Genomic DNA, 10,387 nt, shown 5'->3' on the forward strand with positions numbered 1-10,387 from the left:
CACATACGCATTTTTGATAAATGATCGTAAGATCTAATGTAGGATGGTTTCTACGAAGCATTTTGTAAATGAGGCCCCTGGTCCCATGTATGACATACTACAGAAATACATCGAATTTTCCCATAGGTATTGGCTACGCCTTTCCCAAAAATTTAAATGTCAATTTGTAATACACCACCCTAGATTTACTGGTTGGCCCTAGATGGCTACTATTTCAATACAGTCAAGGCTAATAGGTCAATAGGTTGACATGTATATGTAATTGTTTTTATATGCTGTGGTAAATGTTGTACATGGGCACGATATAATTTTGGATGTAAAGGTGTTTGTATAAATGTAATCAAATTACACCTGGACTATAAAAGGGCAGCTGTGTTATACTTACTATACCGAAAAGACCCTAAACGTCATTTAATAAAATCCTGTAAATTGGGAGCTCTTTGGTGTGTGGATCTTTGCTTTATTATTTGTAGGGGAGACCAGGTTGGTTGTCACAATTTTTACTCATGCATGAATTGCTCATCTTCAAAAAATCTTACAGCAGTAATTCCTACATGAAATGAAAACTTGGGGTCTTGGCTTTAAATGTGTATACTTTTTACTTTTCGAATGTATTGTTACAGGAAGTAATTAACCATCAAAGACACTCTGACACAATGTGACAACCAACCCCATCACGGGTTGGTTGTCCCTATAGAGGTTCAATAGGATTTCAGTGATAAATTGGGATCTGAAAAGATAATGTGTAACTTTTTAGTTTTTTAAGCTAGGAACTGCAAATAAGTTTTATTATGAATACCACCCCTAGTTGTCATCAATGCCCATTATGTTTAAACAATGGGATTAAAGTGGGTGATCAGTTACTTGAATTGTCTACTGTATTGAGAAATAAAATGAAACAATTTTAAGTGTTAAAACCTCTTTATTTAATTCTTTATTTATTTTATTTTAACAGCAAACAAAAACAAACAAACAGACAAACAGTCTTAAAAGGTCTACATGTCCAATACTCACATGTGATAACCAACCCCACAAGCTATGAGACGACCATCCCCGACTGACTTCTTGACAAACATCCCAGAGCTGCCAACTTCTGAGTTCAGCTTGGAGTGAGATTTTTTTTTTGGGGGGGGGGGGGTTGTGGTAATAATTTTTTATCCTAACCATTTGCCAATTGATAATAGTGTGGATTTTAGCTATTTCTGTGTTAAATAGTTGGAAAAGACTGCTTTAAAATGGTTCACAATACAAATTGAATCATATTTTAGAAATTAAATTGAAATAAAAGCTTTTACTGAGTTTAAAGGGGGGGTTTGATGGTATTTCAAGCATTCTGACTTATTAACACAGTTATAGAGTTGCTAAACGTAGGCAAAGTGTCAAAAATGCAGTTGGGCGTGTTTCAGAGTATTTCTGTGCCGAATGCACTTCGCCAGGGTTCGTACAAGTTTCGGCTAATTTTTTTCGATTACGGTTCTAAATGACGTTTCAGGGGTTTTCGATACGTATCACTTCTTTATATGGGCTTCCGCCGGAAAACTTCCCCCGGAAAACCCCGCCCAGCCGTCAGTCAGCGGGAGACGCTAGAGCTTGCTAACAGCTTATCACGCCACTCAGCTTTGTTTAATTTCAAAAGTCAACAATGGCACAACAAGAAGTGTGTTTTTGGATGTAAGGAGAAGACATCCAGCCTTATGGAAACAATGGATATAGTTTATTATCCGGATTAGCAGCGGAGTTTTGCGTGTGTGTGTTTGATGCGGTGGATTTTCATGACGAGTTACACGTGGTAAGTAAGACTTCTGTCTTATGTTGGAAATAGGCGCGTGTATATTATATAAATGACACGAACAAGTAGTGAATCATAAGTTAAAACAGTGTTGTATAGTGTTGCATGACTCGTACTCGCTCCTCCCGTGTTATAACTCCTCCTTCTTCATTTTTTCGTACGTTATCGGAAAGATTCGGTAAAGCTAATCTTTCTTTTATAAATCTGATTAAACTAAAGACTCTTCAGAGATATTAAGGATGTCATACTACTCCATAGGTACTCCAGATTAATATCAGAAATGCAGAAACAGCGTGTGTTACGTGAGCTTTAAATGCCTGAGATTAGAGTCTTTACTATTATTTTATTCACTTCTATTATGCTTTCCTTCTGATAAAAGTGGCAAAAAAGTTCTTAAAATCTAATGAATACTGGTCTCTGTAAAATGTATAACTGCAGATAAAAGCAGCTTTGATTCAATTTATCCACTGAGAAAGAGAAGCGTAAAGTGATGATTTGTGATTGGTGATAGAGGGACTGTCACAATCAAATAAACCAAATGAGTAGTTTATATAGACTTTATAGACTTTTTTCTCTTTTATTAAAACCTGTCACCGCAAACATCACGCACGCTTGTACTGCTTGCAAACATGCACACGCGAGTGATGGTTGATTAAAATTGCTGTTTTCTGAGGGTATCTGCGTGCGTGGAATCCGGGCAGGTCTCTGCTTTTCATCCAGACCTTGACGTTTTGTGTGTTCGACTGGTGCGGAGCTGACTGATCGGCATATGACATCAGAATAACGCGAGAGCAAAGGTAAAGGCGGACCCTTTTGTAACATTTCGACTTGCTCTCGCGGTACTCTGATGTCATCACTGCCGAACTTCCTGTGCATCACCACATAAAGTGAAATGCTCTTTGACTCTTTGCAGCAAAGTACCAGCAACATGAGAAGTGGTGGCACACAAAAGACAGTGAAGGTACGCTAAAATATAAAAGTGTCAGTACTGCGAGCACTGGTTTAGCTGGTTTAACTGATTTGATTGGTCTTCGCATCATTTTGACTTTGACGAGTGCTTTATGCTGTTTGAGGCACGCCAGATAGAGATAGGCGTTTTACAGTATTTACAGTTAGGTATTTTTATTCAATTATTTAATGTCTTTTATTAAACTCAATGGGAATCCCAATGGTGGGCACGAGCCTGCGTGAGAAAATGGATGTGTGGCGTGAGAGCGTGAGAATGGGGTCAATTGCGTGGGTCTCACGGTGAATGCGTGAGAGTTGGCAGCTATGCATCCTAAGCTAGCTGCCACACGGCTTTAACTTGATAGCTAAAAGACGACTCAAAATAAAGCTACTACTGTTGGCTTTTTAATGAGTGTTTTGTTTTTGAGTGACTAATATCTTCCAAGATCTCAACACAAAAACAACATCAACATGAAAATGTACTCTGACCCATAAAAATAAAAAAAAATTCTCCTCACCTCAATGTTTTGTGTCTGCTTAGCAAAATTACAAGTGCAAATGAGTAAACTATTAAAGGCTAACAAATTGATATCAAAATTGTACCACAGTGCCATGTATTATGTCTGGAATAAGCAGTGTGACAACCAACCCGTGAGACAACCAGCCCCGATCTCCCCTACTATGTAATCAATCCTGCATTCCGTTTCTTCAAGGCGAATAGGTGACATAATAATAAGCTCTTGTGCAGTTGCCCTTATAATGACAGCAGTGCACAATAACAACAGCAGTTTCCTGATGATCCTGATGTATTCTCTTCTCCAATCAGTGGCTATAGTTCCTTGTGTGTGTGTTCCTCCTATGCATCCTTTCAGTGGCTATAGTTCTTTGCGCGGTTCCACAGTTGGATCGCTTTTGACCTTTCTGCAGTGTGTTGCATGCATGGGAGTCGGAACCATTATATGTGGGTGGGACAAGACCCACCCACTTTTTAAGACCAATGATAATGGACCCACTTTTTCTCTAATTTAGCATATACTTGTCAGAGCACCGTCAGTCAAATACATTCAAGGAATGCCCTAATATATAAACTCTGTTCTGCGTTTCAGCTAAAACCTTAACCTTCCACGCTGCTTCCTTAAATCCATGTCACTTGACTCACTTTAGAGTCCATAAAACAGGGGTCTCAAACTCAAATTGGCTTGGGGCCATTTCTGAGATTGACATTTAATCGGAGGGCCGCAGAGCTATTTTAAGGTTAAAAAAGTACAATATTTCTGTAAATTGACTTAAAATTCTATTATTTAATGTATAATAAAAGCAGTGGCTTTTATCTTTTAAATATACATTATTTTATATAAGTAAATAATTTCTTAACCTTCTCTTTAATAACTAAGGCCTATTAAAACCTTGCACTAAACTAACAAATAAAATTTCTGTATACATTCATAAACTATTATAAAAAATTACCATCAGTAAATGTTTGTGTTTTGATTTATTTTGGATTGTTTACAGTCATATCATTGACTTTATTATGTTCCATCTTTGTTATTCCACAGTTTTAATGAATTTGCTATTATATGTGGAAAAATATGAATAAGTGAAAGTGATCCTAAAACTTCTGAATGGGTAGTCAATGTTACATAAGCTAGTTAAACAGAAAAAATATAATACTGCTAGGTGTAATTGCATAGCAAGCTACATAATAATATATTATACTTCATTAATATATATCAGTATACTTTTATCCTCTGTATGTTTCTCCTCATCTTTCCTCTTTTAACCTGGGCACTTTGATGGCAATTTTTCTTATCTGTAGTTTATGTGTTGCATTACATCTACGGCTCTGCCTCATATTATGCGGTGTCTCCATTAGAAGCTGTGACTTGTTGATATGAGTCCCACCGCAGCTCTCTGAGTAACAGCTGATATTCACCCGGAAGTAAGAATACAAAGTCCCGACCAGATTAACTGATCGCATGATGACAATGATATGATTGACGCAAGGTTCAGATGAGGAATTAAAGTCCGATCACGCATTCCCTTATCCTCGCAATCAAGGAGCGTGCGCGGCTCATGGCTGCGTAACAACGGGTGACGCGACCCACGCCACGGAACGCAACTTCCGCTCCCAAGCACTTTAGAAAGTAAGAAACGCCTTGACTTGTTTTAACGCGCGTTGTTAGATGCGACATGTGAACGAAACCTTAAACGTTTAAAGTAAAAATGAAATGAATATGAAACAAAGTGAATAAAAATCTTTCTGCGGGCCAGATTATGTTATATTGTTGGAAGGTGCCGCGGGCCGCAGAGAGGGGGAGGGCGGGCCGCAAATGGCCCGCGGGCCGGGAGTTTGAGACCACTGCCATAAAATTAAAGTCTATTGTGTTTTATGCTGCACTAGAGGTCTGCTCGGAACTGCCCAGCAAGCAATTTTGCGGCTAATAGACGTCTAGTAGCCGTCTAAACACCCCCCTCACGTCTAGGCTAAAACAAGGCTAATTTTGGGCTGTCAGTGAAAATCTAGTAGACGTCTATCTTAGCCCAAGAATAGACTAGTTATCAAATAGACGGCTATTAAACGTCTACATATATACGTCTAGACGGTGAATGTGGGTCTAGGCTAAATCAAGGCTAATTTTGGGCTGTCAGTGAAAATCTAGTAGACGTCTATCATAGCCCAAGAATAGACTAGCCGTTAAATAGACGGCTATTAAACGACTACACGTGTGTGTCTAATAAACAACAAAAGAATGGCTAAATAATTATTTTTAATCCATTAAAAAAGGTTCTCATAAACATGCAATCATGCAATTTATTACAAAAAATATTGTTAATACAATAGAAATTCAGATAAGACAAAATGAAGAAAGACTACTTTTAACAAAAATAATAAAAACAGTAACAAAATAAAAGCATAAATAACAAAATACAATTTTAAAAATGAAATAACATCTAAACATTTACAAACTATCTTAAGTTCACTTCAGCATATTAATTGTACTAATTTCTATACCCCCCCATCCTCCCTGGTGTCTGTTTGAAATGCCCCCATTGCATCCTTCACTTCCAGTTCTGTTGCTGCTGGGAAGTTGTTCAACACAGCATCTGCCAAATATGAAAAGAATGCATGAGACAAGTATTTTTGCTTTATGTTAAATGTGATAGTCATTCTCTTTTGAAAAAGTCATATATAAATATTGACAGGTCAACAACAGTAATCATACTGTTCTCATTACTACAAACACAAGTGCATGTTTCTCTGCGTGTGTTTAATTACATTTTGGAACTAGCAAAAGAGGCTTAAAGGCAGGGTATCTGATTTTGATCCAGAAACATTTTAGTTATGCTGGTTGAAAGTCTCCTCAAGTCTTGATAGCAATCACTACGTTAAGTGGTCTAAATGTGTATTTTTATATATTTGTGTCATCTGTAAAAGGCGTAGGACCAAAAAACGTTTAACAAATCATTGAACCCCGACTGAATGCAATAATTGGACGTGGGCATGGGCCAGTTAACGGTTTCAAGGTATACCGAGATTTTTTTTAAAAACCACAAAAATTTTCTGTGATACCGTTTTCAATGTATGAACTGTGTTTACACAAAGTGAATTAAATCATGTAATTGAATTCATGTTTACATTTACAATTGAAAGAATATTATAATTTAAAGGCTTTATTTTTACCTGGCATAAACGTTGTTTGTTGCTTAAAATTAAAATGTATTGTTTCCATTTGAAAAGTTGATGTTTTAATACGCAGACATCTGAAAATAACACATTTTAGTGTCACAATGGCAATACCACAACACCGTGGTATTTTTGCTTACGGTTATCATACTGCCAAAATCTCATTCCGACCCATAATTGGACGCATTAAATTTTTGCCCCTCTCTGTGAACGTGTTTTGCATGCCACTTCACAACCTGTTCACGCTCTGTAAAAATAGGGAGAATCAAATAAACTTTCCTGCTGAATTGACAGAGGAGCTAAAAAAACGAAAGACATTTTGAAACAACAAAAAAACATCGGGATGAGCAAAGAGCAAAAACCCAAATTAACATTGGTAAGTTCACTGCTTTTCTGCAAGATGGAAACAGCTACAGGTCTGAAAGGGGCGTTGCAGTGTTTCTTTTGGAAAGGTAGGTATGCAGTGTGATTCTATTTTGATGGATTCAGATTGTATTTTAATGAAACGTGTTGCTTATGTAGTTTGTGTTCCTTTACGAATTAATGTAATGATATTTATCTTTTCAAATCTCTAAACGTGCTGTATTTATTTCGGATTAAAAACAGTTGTTTATGTTGGTTATTTTGGTAATGTTATTCACTTTGTCAGTCTTACTGGTTAATGAGATAGGAGTGTGCTTCTGGTTGGTGCGTGTAGGCTAAAGTTAGTATTTTTAAAAATCAAATACCCTGCCCTTTAAGATGCCAAGCATAAAATATTCACAATACAATCTTATGGACATAAAACCTGTCAGATGTCTAAAAATAAAACATCTAAACAATATTGTAGTGAGTTAACTGTTGTATCGGCAAAGAGTAATTTAATCTGGGGCTTTTAATGATTAGAAAATATTAAGGCAGTACCGGACTGTCGTCAATTTCTCCTCACATAGCCTAATGTCATATTAAAAGTATTATTTTGTGAAACACCATTCAGCCTTAAACTACATACAAACACACTTACCTTTAATAACTGAGAACTGATGTTTTTTTCAAATGCTTGCTTCTACAGTGGACCACCACCAGTTATGTTGAACTCTAAAATACAAAAGACAATGTCGTCAACAGTTGCTGATTGACATATTTTTTTTTTTTTTTTTGTGACTACATGAAAGTCTGTGTTGACACCACAATGTCTGATTAATATTGCATGTTTATAGAATTTACCTGTCCAGCATTCTACCGACACGGTCTCTCAAGTTTCTCCCTCCAGTTTCGCACACCTTTAACACCTGAATAGCACATGCCTATGTCAGTAATTGTACAGTATTGTATGCTTCAGTGTACAAGTGTTTACCAACCTTAAAGGTTAATGCCCACTGACCTGCAAGTTTTCCCCCACTAACACAATAAAACTCTTTTTTTCCAACAAACTGAAGGCCTGTAAGTTAAATCCATATGGAAAATAGCTTCCCCCCACAATCTATCTCTGCATGCATAATTGTAAAGCACAACTGCCTACATTACTGTAAGCAACACAGTAATAACTTAGCTACTAAGTTAAAGTTACTGCTGTTACTAAAAAGCAGCCTACAAATCACTCATGTTAATCTTCAGTGTAACGTTACATAGACTCATTTACCTCCACTATTTTATTACGTTGTGTTCAGGTTGTACTGTTTAGGTTTTATAAAACATGGGTTACTTACTACGTTATACTGTTAAGTTACCCGCATGAATGTAGCGATTCCAACAACAAATAAAGTAAATCAATTTTAAACACATGTAAAATAAAATAATAGAAAAACACTTACAAGACCAAACGAGTGTGGTAGATTGCTTTCCTCCTGGCTGCTCGCTGATGTTGTTGATTTTCAAACAGCGTAAATCTTTTTCGCGAGATTTGGCCTCGTGTTTGTGTACTGCTGCCATCTAGCGGTTCGGAGTTGTAACTGGATTTTGTTTATCTTTGAAATATGGTCAAATAATGAATGTTATGCGTGACAGCAGATATTCAGATAAAACCAAACATCTTAAATTCATTGGTGTCTTTGCATGCCTGATGAAATATCATAAATCTTGCAAGTTATTTTGGCAAAAACAAAATTTTATTAAATTCAAGGTTATTCTGGGCTAAACATGGTTTGTTCGTAGTCGGTCTATTTATGAGCTTAATAGTGGCTATGTACGACGGTGCATAAAAATTAAACAAACCTGTAATCGCTGTTAACTTTGCTTACACAATGAAATACCATACATCTCACAATTATTTGGCAAAAACCACATGTAATTAAATTAATGGTTATTTATGGGCTAAACGTGGGTTATTCGTAGTCGGTCTATTTGTAAGCTAAATAGTGGCTAAGTACAGACGGTGCATAAAACACTTTAAAGAAATGAAACAAAATACCTTAATTGCTTTGAACTTTGTTTACATTATTAAATATCATACATCTCACAAATCATTTTGGCAAAACAACATGTAATTAAATTCATGGTTATTTCTGGGCTAAACGTGGTTTATTCGTAGTCCGCCTATTTATGAGCTATGACTACGTACAGACGATGCATAAAACACTTTAAAGAAATGAAACGAAATACCTTGTAATCGCTGTTAACTTTGCTTACATGATGAAATAGCATACATCTCACAAATTATTTTGTATATCAATTAACTATTAATTATATCAATAAACGCCGTTGTTTAATTAAAAGTAAACTAATTAGAAGAATATAACAATCAAATCTGCAGTAGGTTAAATTGTTTATATGGGGCCTTGACAAGGGGACCCACCCACTTTTTGTTGGCTTCCAACGCCCATGGTTGCATGCACCCAAATGGCACAATCAGCTACTTTCATGGCTTAGCTCGCCACTACTTCCTCCTGAAACCCTTGATTACTACTAAATCTCCTGGCACAATGGTGTGCAATGGCCCCTTAGCTGGCCCCGGGAGTGCTGCTTTGACATGTAAACAGATATTTTGACAACAACCCACAAAACAGTGGGGGTCTTGCAGTATCTTGTATGCTGTTTGGTCCTGTCTCTTACTCTCATTCTCGTGTACATCAGGACAACAGGCAGTGCCTGTATCCAATATCAGGCCTGTTTCCTCACAAAGGTTTGCCAGTTTCTTCTTTATCAATTTAAGAACATGTCTACCAGTACTAGACAATATTTTCTTGTCTTTGGACGATGTGAAACATCACATGGTCAAAGGGCCCCTCTAGAATGGGATGCATGCCTTCCTTTTGACCGCTCCTCTGCCCATGTTTTTAATCATATCTATGATATCTTCTGCAAAGGGAGAACACTTTTTTTGTGTGTGTAAGACATATCTGTGGCAGTCATCTTCTGCAAGGAGAAAAACCCTTAGTGGAGCAATCATCATCCCCTCTTTTGACACACAGTCTAGTGAATTCCCGTTTAGTCTCTACACGCCAAACAATTTTGGATAGCTAGTCCTACGCAGTCTCTACGTAACTCAGACAATTCGGAATTCACTCACCCTTCAACTTATTCATCCAATTCATACATCAGATTCATTGGGATCACGTCAGTGTAGACTTCATTAGAAATAATCCTCTATCCCTGAATCTTCAGGGTAGAGCCGGTTCGCTAATCTGGGATGATCAGTCAATTATTTTGTCCATCAGCTTTGCAATCCCATCCTCATCGCTCATTGTTGTGGAATTTTTACCTTGTTGAACACATGAAAAATTATAGTCAGAACCCAATACAGTTTGAAATGATTTTAATATCTTGAAAGAGGCACTTTCATATGCACAATTCAGATTGATCAGAGAAAGGGCAAACTTAAGCTCTGCACTCACATATTTTATATTCGGCTACTTCCGTTTTGCAAAACACATATACATCCTGTTTATTCACAGTTCTTTCTATTTCTACCACTGTACAGAACATTAAGTCTGAACAATAAGAAGTAATTATCCATCACTATATATCACATAGCCAACTAAACTTAA

The 10,387-nt window shown here is 36.8% G+C and overlaps 1 long non-coding RNA gene across 2 annotated transcripts; it reads right to left on the reverse strand.

Annotated features, from left to right (window-relative positions):
- Positions 1-5,655: 5,655 nt before the first annotated feature.
- Positions 5,656-9,675, reverse strand: LOC135786236 (uncharacterized). 2 transcript variants are annotated; one of them, XR_010546925.2, is made up of 5 exons: positions 9,003-9,675; positions 8,216-8,368; positions 7,629-7,693; positions 7,426-7,499; positions 5,656-5,842 (listed from the first exon to the last, which is right to left on the reverse strand). It is a non-coding gene; the product is annotated as an uncharacterized lncRNA (long non-coding RNA). The 2 variants fall into 2 exon arrangements; XR_010546924.2 differs by having other exon boundaries at positions 8,216-9,675.
- Between the last annotated feature and the right edge of the window lie 712 nt (positions 9,676-10,387).

The sequence above is a fragment of the Paramisgurnus dabryanus genome, chromosome 4 (genome assembly GCF_030506205.2).
Source record: "Paramisgurnus dabryanus chromosome 4, PD_genome_1.1, whole genome shotgun sequence".
Lineage (NCBI taxonomy): Eukaryota > Metazoa > Chordata > Actinopteri > Cypriniformes > Cobitidae > Paramisgurnus > Paramisgurnus dabryanus.